We start from the raw sequence: 10,421 nt of genomic DNA, 5'->3' as shown, positions 1-10,421 counted from the left end.
CTAGTGTGCACAAAAGCAACCTTAGTGAAAAAAGATGTAGAAATCTTATTTCTAGAAGAATAACCTACGATAACCCATAACAATAACACCTGTAAACCAAATTTTCTTTTGTTTGGATTTCAGAAAAGCAGCAGGCTAAACTTTACTAAAGTTGTTACCAGGTTTTCTGTCTCCAGAGAGTTTTAATGCATTTATCTTTTGGGCTTCATTTCCAAGCCTTGAGTGACCAGATTAAAGGCCCAAGATGCTGTTGGAATGGGGAGGGCCATAAAGTTCAGCGTCCAGCCCCCTTACCTCACAGATGAGGAATCTGAACTGCTGAGTGGGAAAGGGACTTGTTCCAGGGCCATAACAAGCACAGAGAGGACTAGGAACCCATGTTCACCAGACTGGGGTCTGCCAGCTCCTAGCTACTCTGGTATACTGACTCTAAAATATTTCTAAATTAAAATGGGGGTAGGTTGGCCCATGAGGAATAGGGTTTCTGTTCCTTTCATCAGATCATCAAAACACATCTCCTGGAGCCTCATTTATTCCTCATTTATTATAGAGGTAATTGATGGTACCACACACAATGTCAGACCAACGTCACTTAAAGACTGATAGACAATGTTCACGCACTTAGGGCATGTGGAGAAATAGTTCTATTGTTTGAGATTTCTAGACTTATTTCCACCAATAATTAGATGTGTGAGCTTGCATAATTCTCAAAACAATGTGTATCTAAATCTCTTCAGCATTTAAATAAGATCAGAAAAGATGATTGCAAAATGACCTTTTATGTATATGTTAAGGAATTAATCCAAGATTGCTTCAGAGTTCTGATGAATGACAAGATTATCTTATATCTGTTCCAGTTTCTATCTAATGCTATCTAAATGTGCTTGTATCAGTTAGACCTTCCAATGGAACAAACCAGCCCAAAACTTAGAGGCTTAAAGCAACACCCATTTACTCACCTGCTGATCCTGTGGGCTGGTGATTTGGGCTGGGCTCACTCACATGTAGTCAGGATGATTCCGTTTCTGGGGGATAACTGAACGCTGGTAGTTGGGGTGGTGGAGGCATGTGGGCACTTGGTTTCTCTTCTGTAGGCTAGTTTGAGCTTGTTCATATGGTGGTTGCAGGTTCTAAGAGACAAAGTAGAAATAACCACGGTCTCTCGAGGCCTGAACTGGGAACTGGCACACCAATTATTTCCACAGCATGTGTGGCTAAGTCAGACCCAGCGGATTCATGGGGAAGGGGAGATAACCTCTAGCCTTCATTGGGAGGAATTACAAAGTCACAGCATAAAGACAAACTGACGTAGATACAGAGAAGAATGGAGGATTTTAGCTATTTTTGTAGCCTACCATTGTGCCTAATTCTTATTATTTAGAAAACACTGTGTGGTCCTTGAATCAGCAGTGCTAAGAATTTTAGATTCCATGAACCAGTAACAGAGCAAAACAAAACAAAACAAAACAGTATAAGGAATCCATGTAAATATTAAAAAAATAGGGAAATTTTGGTTGTAATAAGTAAGAACATGTAAAACCAAATTCCAGTCATCTTCTATCCCCATTATATATATAATATCAAGGACTTCATGAATCTCTACTTCTTAGGAGCATCACGTTGAGGCTCAGCACCCTGGCTTTAGTCTTCCCTGGACGGCTGGTCGGAGGAATTGGCCCTCAGAGAGTTCGGTTCCTACCTTTGTACTGCAGTCAGCAGCTGGGAATCCTTGATGAAACCATTTACTTGGCCAAAGCTGAGTTTTCTCATCTGTAAAATGAGACAGACGCAACACATTTTTCATGTCTTTTTGTGAGTATTAAATGAAATAGTATTTGTATTTCAATTGCTGCACCCTCTGCCAGGCTCATACTAACTGTTCAACATAAGACAGTTAATTATTGGATGATTGATTTGGTTTTTAAAAAATGATATTGATTTTTACCTACACCCCTTCTCATCGCTGGGTCAAGTAGGAAATGCCACAGATTTCTTTTTGTTTTTAATTCTGATTAGATTTAATACAAAAGCACAAGAATATAATAGATATGAAATTCCAGCCACATTTCATGAAAATGTAAATGAATAGCTATAATGGCATACCTTTCTCACAGATACTCAACTAGTATCAGCACCTCCAGAATTTCATCCTCATTCTGTGCATGGCACTTCCCAATCATGCGTGTTTTATCTTGGGATAAATAGTTTCTCAGGGCTTGTCTGATACCCTAGGAAGTTTTGCAGGAAGTGATTTACTAGCTTTTCTTTTGCAACGACTAACTACCCTAATAACTAATATGCAAAGAACCACTTATAACATCTCGAAGAAAAGACTCCCATTTACCCATTTTAATATGCTGATCTTACTCTTATAATTCTCTCAGGAAAAGAGATGAAGAAACACCAGAAAAATGTGATGACCTAGGTTTGTGTGAAGCCATGGTTGAAGGGAAGGGGCAGCCATGGTTTTGGGTAATCCCTCCTACCAGCTGTTTCTGAATCTATACCTTTTTTACTTGTAATTTTAATCTAACAGTCCCTTAGCAGCTATTATTAAGACGAGATTACATGCAGAACTACTTCTTGGTTGCACATTGGAGTTATAAAAATTTCAATATGCTAGAACTAATCAGGCTTTAAGACTAAGACAAAATGATTTTTCAACAAGTCTATTTACATCATAGCCTGTCACCAACTTTTTTTCCCACTGCTCTTCCTATCCAGTTGGCTTCCCAGTCTACATCTGAGTGGTTTCCATTTTAGGTAGAGAGAAAATAATGAATGTCAGTGCTTGTCTCTACTGTACTTGGTCGTCATTGGGCTTTATTTACACTGGTGATAAACATAGTACCTTTCTCCACAGTGGTAGGATTGGTTTCCTCACCTCTGCAGTCCCCCCGACCCCATCTTAATCCTATGACATGCCCAATGGGTCCACAACTCAGAGAAGGTTTCTGAAGCAACTGAAGAGTTAATTCTTTCTGTAGCTCTATTGTTTTTTTTTTTTTTTAAGGAATCCCTAAAGATGTAATTCTTGCCAAAAAAATAATCTCAAACTTTGCTCGAGCCAAAGAAACTGCCTCAGCAGCTTGCTTAATTTTGTCAGTGTTCATGAATCCTTCTCACTCCTCCATACATACCTTTATACCTTTGTGTTGAAAAATGCTGTGTGAGCGTCTGTGCGCATGTGTGTCCCCGAATTCTTATTTTCTTTTGAGGTCTGGTGTCCAAGCTTGTTATTCAAAGTGATGGCTCATGTGATTTCTGTACCCCCTATTCATCTGGAAAGATGACATAAAAGTAGACCAATTGATAAACCTGAGAAAAACAAAGGGAAGGAGGATGTTATGAATAATAGCAATAAAATTAACTTCCCTACATTAAACTGTTAGTTCCCCGAACTTTATTTTAAAAGCCTGACACTAGGAACTTGAATATTTACCACTCGGTGTCTGTCTCTCGCTCTTCCTCTCTCCCTTCCTCTCTCTCTCTCTCTATTGGATTGAGAGAAACCTGTGGATTATAGCAATCTTATATGTCTGACCCTTCATTTGGATTTTTAAGCTTTCTTTGGCAAGCATAATTTGGTACCATTTCATTTTTTCACTTTACTCAGAAGGATAAATACCTTTGAAATGGAACCGACCTCCATAGACTGGAAGGGAGGCAATAAGAAAACAAAAATGCCGCCCTGAAACAGAACCCAGAATCTAAAACCCGTCATTCTCTTGAGGGTTGAAAATGTTTCCCTTCAAATGAAATTAGACTTGTGTTTCTACCATTATGGTTTTAGCAATGGAAATTTGATAAGGATGGCTATTTCTCTGTTTCCAGATGCTTCCCCAGCAAACTGCCCAAATTGCCTAGCAGCGATTGTCTAATAAAGTTAGAACCAGTGACATTTCTTCTGATGAAACTAATGATGGCTTGTTAGACTGAACCTGCACATCTTCTGAAGTTTGATAGCACAATTCTAGAAAGGTACAGGTATATGTTTTAAAGTCAAAGCGTTCACATGTATGAGATAACTGACAACTTTTGAAATACATATCCAGAGCTGTGGGTACAATTTGCTAGGAAGAAACAAAGAAGAGCTTTGTAGGTAGAACAATAGGCTGACAAAGGTAAAGGTTGTGTTGAGTGCCAGTTGAGAGTTCTCAAGGTTGCATTGAGTGTTCATGCAAAAAAATAGAGAAAGAGGAGTTCGGATGGATGCAGTAGACAGCTTCTGGCATGGCTCCTGGTGATTCCTGACTCCTGGAATTCATGCCTTCCCCTTAAAACTAGGCTGGACCTGGTGACTTGCTTTTAACAAATAGAATGTGGCAAAAGTGGTGGGATGTCATGTTCATGACTGGGTTATAAAGACTGTGATGTGCTTCTTGCTAGCCCTCTCTCTCTGGCTTCTCTTGTAGTCTTATTCTGATGAAACAGGCTGCCATGTCATGACCCGTCCTGTGGAAGGGACCATATGGCTAGGAAGTGAGGGCAACCTCTGGCCACCAGCCAACAAATAACTTGAGTCCCTCGTTGCAGTAATGACAAGCAACTGAATTCTACTGATAACCATGTGAAGGAGCTGGGAAGCAGGTCCCCCCCAGGCAGGCCTTCGGATGAGACTGAAGTCTTGGCAGAGACCCTGATTGCAGCCTGTGAGAGACTCTGAAGCAGGGGACCCTGTAGACATTGTGCCCAGACTTCTGATCCACAGGAGCTGTGTGACAGTAATTGTAGTTTAAGCCTCTGAGTTTTGGTATAATTTAGTATGTAGCAATGAATGTTCTATCAGTCAGGGTTTTCCAGAGAAACCAAAGAGAGGACACACACACACACACACACACACGTATATATTTTCATGGAGAAAGAGGGAACAAAAGAGAGGGGGAGGAGGAGATGGAGAGATAACATAAATAATTGGCTTGTGAGGTTATGGAGACTGATAGTCCATCTTCACGGTGGACCAGCCGGAGGAGACCCAAGAGAACCATTGATGTCCAAAGGCAGTTTGCTGGAAGATTCCCTCTTGCTTGGGGAGGCTGAACTGTTTGTTCTGGTCATACCGTCCAGTGATTTGATGAGGCCCATCCATGTGACAGAGAAAAATATGCTAGCTCTAGGTTTACTGATTCAAGTAATTTCATTCAAAAACACCCTCTAAGTTGACAAATAAAATTAACTATTACAGATGTGAAGTCATGCCTTCAAGATGTCTTTCAGAGAAGCTGGAACTTGGTAATATCCTGAGCAAGAGAGAGCCCATCTCAGCCCTTCCACAGGCTGTAGTAGGAAAAAAAAAACTGCATTTGGGGGAGATAAATTTGACAGAGTTGGGTGACACTTACAAAGTCAGTTATATCTCAGCTCTCAGACCATTGTAGATGATTTTGAGGACTTTGGAGCAGGTATATGTACATTTTAACCAACTGATAGAGAGCAAGTACTACCCAAGTGGTGCCCACCTAGATTACAAAAGAGCACAATACTAGCATCTCTGAAATCCCCATGTGGCCCCATCTGATCAGAACTATCCTCTGTGAGTTTTTATAATATATTCCATAATCAAAGAAATTTGGAAAATGTAACCAAACTTATGGTTATGAATATAAGTGGAACACAGAATGTACACTGATTGTTTTAGGTGTATTAAGATTTCCCTTCTCAACTAGATATAGTCTCCTAAGAGCAAGGGGCTCATCTCATGTTCCTTGTGGGGACTTGTAGCTTTCAAGCACAGGCAGGGTGGCGTCTCATGGCATCTCATGGGTGCCGTGTTGGTATTCACTCATGGTTATTTGACAACTGGGTATGGGAGCAGTCTTTCATGTCTCAGAATTGTCAGGAGGTAAGATGTTTTGGTGAGAAAATACATGTACCACTGAGCCCCAAATCCCCCCAAAACCTTTCATTTTTAGGGAAAATTTGTCTATCTGTAAAGAAAGAACTGAGTGTAGCTAACCTAGGCTATGTTTTGTATACATGTTGAAATGTATACAAATGTATACAGAGTTGAAATGATTGGGGCTCTGAGACTTTTAGAACTGTTTAAAGATAACTGCTAGTTTTCAATGCTCAAAACTCAGGGTCTAGGCTTGTAGCTATGTTATGGAGGTTAAACAGGCATCTTTATCAGTTTAATTAGCTGTGTGTTGTGTGTGTATATGTGTGTGTATGTGCAGGTGGAGAGGGAGAGAAAGAGAGTCAAAGATCAGGGCCAGTTCTGAAGGTCACACAAGTACAATGGAAGCCCACTGTCCTGCCTGCAGTATTTCACCAGGTGATGAAATTTCTAGGCTCTGCAGAAAATATATTCTGAATTTCTTCTATAAATGTAAAGTATTCATTTCACTGTGGCCTGTTGGCACTAGGATTCAGTCTGTCAAGGGCATAACAAAAATGGACATCATGCCTTGAAATGCCAAGAAAAACAAATGCTAAAAAGGAGCCCATGTAGACTTAAATATGCAAACAAGCTAAGGGCTCTTGCCTAGCAGCAGGATGGGGGGTTTGAGGGGTACAGGGAAGGGGGAACAAACTAGAGGACTGCAGCGTGCATGGGGGAACACTTGCATACCAGGCAGTGAGGGACTTGATGCATGTGTCCAGTTGCAGGTTTAGTTGAGATTAATGTGCCTTGATGACCAGTCCTGTCCTAAAGTTTCCAAGAGGAATCAGATTCTGATGCCAATTTGCCTCAAAACAGATGGGCAAGACTTTTCCATGGGGAAAGAGCACCAAGGTGAAATGCCACATGTCAGGAGAAGGTATTTCAAACTTAATTTGCAACAGGCAGAAACAATAGAGAGGAACAAACTGGCCTTCAGAAGGTTCTGGGGTGAACACTGAGAAGGACCCCAAAACTCAGTTCTTAGAAAAATTGTCCTCTCCCACTGACCTCTTAGGTTTCCAAAGTTCACCTGTTGTGAAATGCTAGTATTTGTTGCTGGAAGAGGACACCAAGTGATGTTTCATCTCTGCAAAAAAATATCTGTTTTCATGAATTCAGTGTGAGAGCAAATATGTCATCACTTGTGCTCAGTGTTACAAAAGGGGGAATTTTTCAGCTGTCTTTATTGGAACAGAGCATGTTTTCACACTACTTGATGTCAGTGTCTCCCATTTTAAGCTCTTGTTTTTATTGGACACATTGGATTGTTTCAGCCCAAATTGCACATATCCGAAACCTACTAGATTGTAGGCCAGATGATCGGGCCAGAGAATAGCCACTTATTCCCAGATTCATGTCAAAACTGATTGAAGTAGAGATCCAAATATTCCACCTGCATGATATCATCTTAACTCCCCGGAAACTCTGCTCTTTCCCAAGATGGTATGTGTTGGTTATAACTACAGGTTCTATTTTCACTAAGTCCAAATTTGTGCTATTTAGAACTTAAGAAAAAACTTTATAACTCACAGAACCCCTAATATGTATGGATTACCACCACTGAGGCTGCATACATGTCCTGTGGGCTGCAAATGGGAGAAGGAAAGAGTAAGGTCGTACTGGCTTGGGGAGGGAGGTTGCAAAATAGATGGAAAGCATTAAAGGTATCTTTCAGTAGATGTTTGGAAAGAAACAATGTCAGAAATGTTGCTAGGACAAATGAATAACTGGCAAGATACAAAATGGAAACAAATTTCATATTTATCCTCAGGACTAAAATATATTAAGATATATTAATGATATATATTAATGATATATTAATGAGTTGGATATAATATATAAATCATATAAGTCTTCCCTACTATAGGATTCATCACTCATAAGTATTCATAATTAATAGCTACTATCTTAAATTCTTAAGTATTATTATACACTTGCTAAAGGTAAGTATGATACAAAGAAAAGAACACCAGTCTTAGCTTCAGAAAATGTGGATTTTAATCTAATTTTATATGATCTGTGTGACCTTGGCCAAGTGACTTAGCTCCTCTGTGTTTAAGTTTCCTTAGTAGTGCAATGGAGATAACAATAGTCATCTTATCATCACTGATGCAATGACTGATACAAAATATCAGAAGCACTTAGTGCTATGCCATGCACACAGAAGGACTTCTTAAATAATTGTTATAAGAAGGAACAAAACATGAGCTTGGCATTTGTGTAGGAGGTCCGTGTGTGATATGTACACACAAATGGGAAGAGAACAGATCTGAAAGAGGTGTATCAGGGCTGGGAATGTAGGCACAATGATGACTAAGGGTAAACAGGGTGCTGGGCTTCCCAGAATGACTGTAGCTTTTGAGGGTAGAGATTATCCACTGCCCTATGTGTCTTCTTGTCCTTATGAGCTCTTCGTCCATCCCAGTTCCCATTATGATAAACCCCTACGTCTCTGGACAGGAGTCTTCCAATGCCAACTCATAGCTGAGTTCAAGCAAAATGACTTTTGACTGGGTCAGAGTCTGCTGTTCTGAAAGCATTCCTGGGGAAATATCTGGACCTAGGCTAACGGAAGGTGGAAGGTGGTACGGAAGTGATGGTCATCCATGGTAACTTCTATTTACCTCCACTGGCAACCTTCCTAATGTGCTGTGGACAGCTCGGTGTGAGGAGGGCCTTTGTCATGGAGGACCGAGGTTCAGGAGGTTAGAGGAGAGTTACAACCACCATACATTGCATTGTAAACTCAAGCTGGAATTTAAGAGCAGAGGCTCTGCCTAACGAACTATTTTTCCATTGTCAGCAAGTGCTTCTTTTAGTTTCGCCCTACACACTTTTCCATTTGGGGGGGTCAATACTTCCTCATTTTGCTTTGGTTCTCCAGAGTTTATCCAACAGATATTTACTGAAACCTGCCATGTGTGAGACCCACTCTTGGAACCGAGGGAAAGCCATTGATGGCTCATTTCTTCAACCCATTCTCACATACAGTCCTCCTTCCACTGACCATTTTGCCATTTTCTTTAAAGGTGAATTAAACTTACCAGTCTTTATGAAGTGACAAGCTTGTGGACTGCCCTGCTGTGAGCATAGGAGAAGATAAAGGAGAGGCACAGAATGGACTCCATGGTTTCTTTCCAAATTTTGGGGGTCTTCCTGAGCCAGCTTGGTAGAAAATCTTTCCATGAGGCAGTATACTGGCAGAGGAGCTGCCAAGGAGAGATGGGGGGAAGAACAAGAAAGTAGGCAAAGGATGCTGGCCACTATTTCAGACATTTAAGCAAGACTAAGAGTCGGGGTGAGGAGCTCGAAACAGGAAGGAGATGAGCAGGAAACCCCTTTTATGTAACATTTGATGTATGCTCCAGGGGGATGATAGGTGGCTGAGTAGAACCCAATATATTCTACCTGTAAAATGTTAGCTAACCTTGTTTTAAGATGGAAATAGGTACATTGTCCAGAAGTTATTTTTTAGACTCATAATTACTAGATGACTCATACAGACTAAAATTCTTCTAGAAATTTTATTTATTTATTTATTTCAATTTTTTAAAATTTCAATTCAAGACAGCATGGTACTGGCATAAAAACAGACACATAGGGGCGCCTGGGTGGCTCAGTGGGTTAAGCCTCTGCTTTCAGCTCAGGTCATGATCTCAGGGTTCTGGGATCGAGTCCCACGTTGGGCTCTCTGCTCAGCGGGGAGCCTGCTTCCCCCTCTCTCTCTGCCTGCCTCTCTGCCTACTTGTGATCTCTGTCTGTCAAATAAATAAATAAAGTCTAAAAAAAAAAACAAAAAACCAGACACATAGACCAGTGGAACAGAGTAGAGAGCTCAGATATGGACCCTCAACTCTATGGTCAAATAATCTTTGACAAAACAGGAAAATATATACAGTGGAAAAAAGACAATCTCTTCAATAAATGGTGCTGGGAAAACTGGACAGCTATATGTAGAAGAATGAAACTCGACCATTCTCTTACACCGTACACAAAGATAAACTCAAAATGGATAAAAGACCTCAGCGTGAGACAGGAATCCATCAGAATCCTAGAGGAGAATATAGGCAGTAACCTCTTCGATATCAGCCACAGCAAATTCTTTCAAGATATGTCTCCAAAGGCAAAGGAAACAAAAGCAAAAATGAACTTTTGGGACTTCATCAAAATCAATTCTAGTTAGTTAACATACATGGTAAAATTGGCTTCAGGAGTAGAATTCAGTGATTCATTACTTCCATACAGCAGCCAGTGCTCATTACCATAAGTGCCCTCCTTAATCCCCATCATCCATCTAGCCCACCCCCACCCACATCCCTCCATCAACTCTCAGTTTGTTTTCTACAGTTAAGTTTCTTATGGCTTAAATTTTAGAAAAGAGGTAGAGTCCTCATTGTTCCAGAATTGAGGGAAGTCTTTCTTTCTTTCTTTCTTTCTTTCTTTCTTTCTTTCTTTCTTTCTTTCTTTCTTTCTTTCTTTCTTTCTTTCTTTTTCTTCCTTTCTTCCTTTCTTCCTTTCTTCCTTCTTTTTCTTTCTT

The 10,421-nt window shown here is 40.4% G+C and overlaps 1 long non-coding RNA gene across 1 annotated transcript in view; it reads right to left on the bottom strand.

Annotated features, from left to right (window-relative positions):
• Positions 1-1,100: 1,100 nt before the first annotated feature.
• The window catches only part of LOC116873193, a 13,026-nt gene continuing 3,705 nt past the window's right edge, over positions 1,101-10,421 (bottom strand). The window contains exons 2-4 of the long non-coding RNA XR_004383759.1: positions 3,141-3,281; positions 1,700-1,770; positions 1,101-1,130 (exon numbers count right to left, since the gene is read on the bottom strand). This is a non-coding gene — a long non-coding RNA (uncharacterized LOC116873193). The remainder of the gene's footprint in view (positions 1,131-1,699; positions 1,771-3,140; positions 3,282-10,421) is intronic.

Source organism: Lontra canadensis, unplaced genomic scaffold (assembly GCF_010015895.1).
Source record: "Lontra canadensis isolate GAN:19392208 unplaced genomic scaffold, GSC_riverotter_1.0 scaffold32, whole genome shotgun sequence".
Taxonomy (NCBI): domain Eukaryota; kingdom Metazoa; phylum Chordata; class Mammalia; order Carnivora; family Mustelidae; genus Lontra; species Lontra canadensis.
The sequence above is the reverse complement of the archived record's forward strand: the minus strand, read 5'-3'. Positions and strand labels throughout refer to the sequence as shown.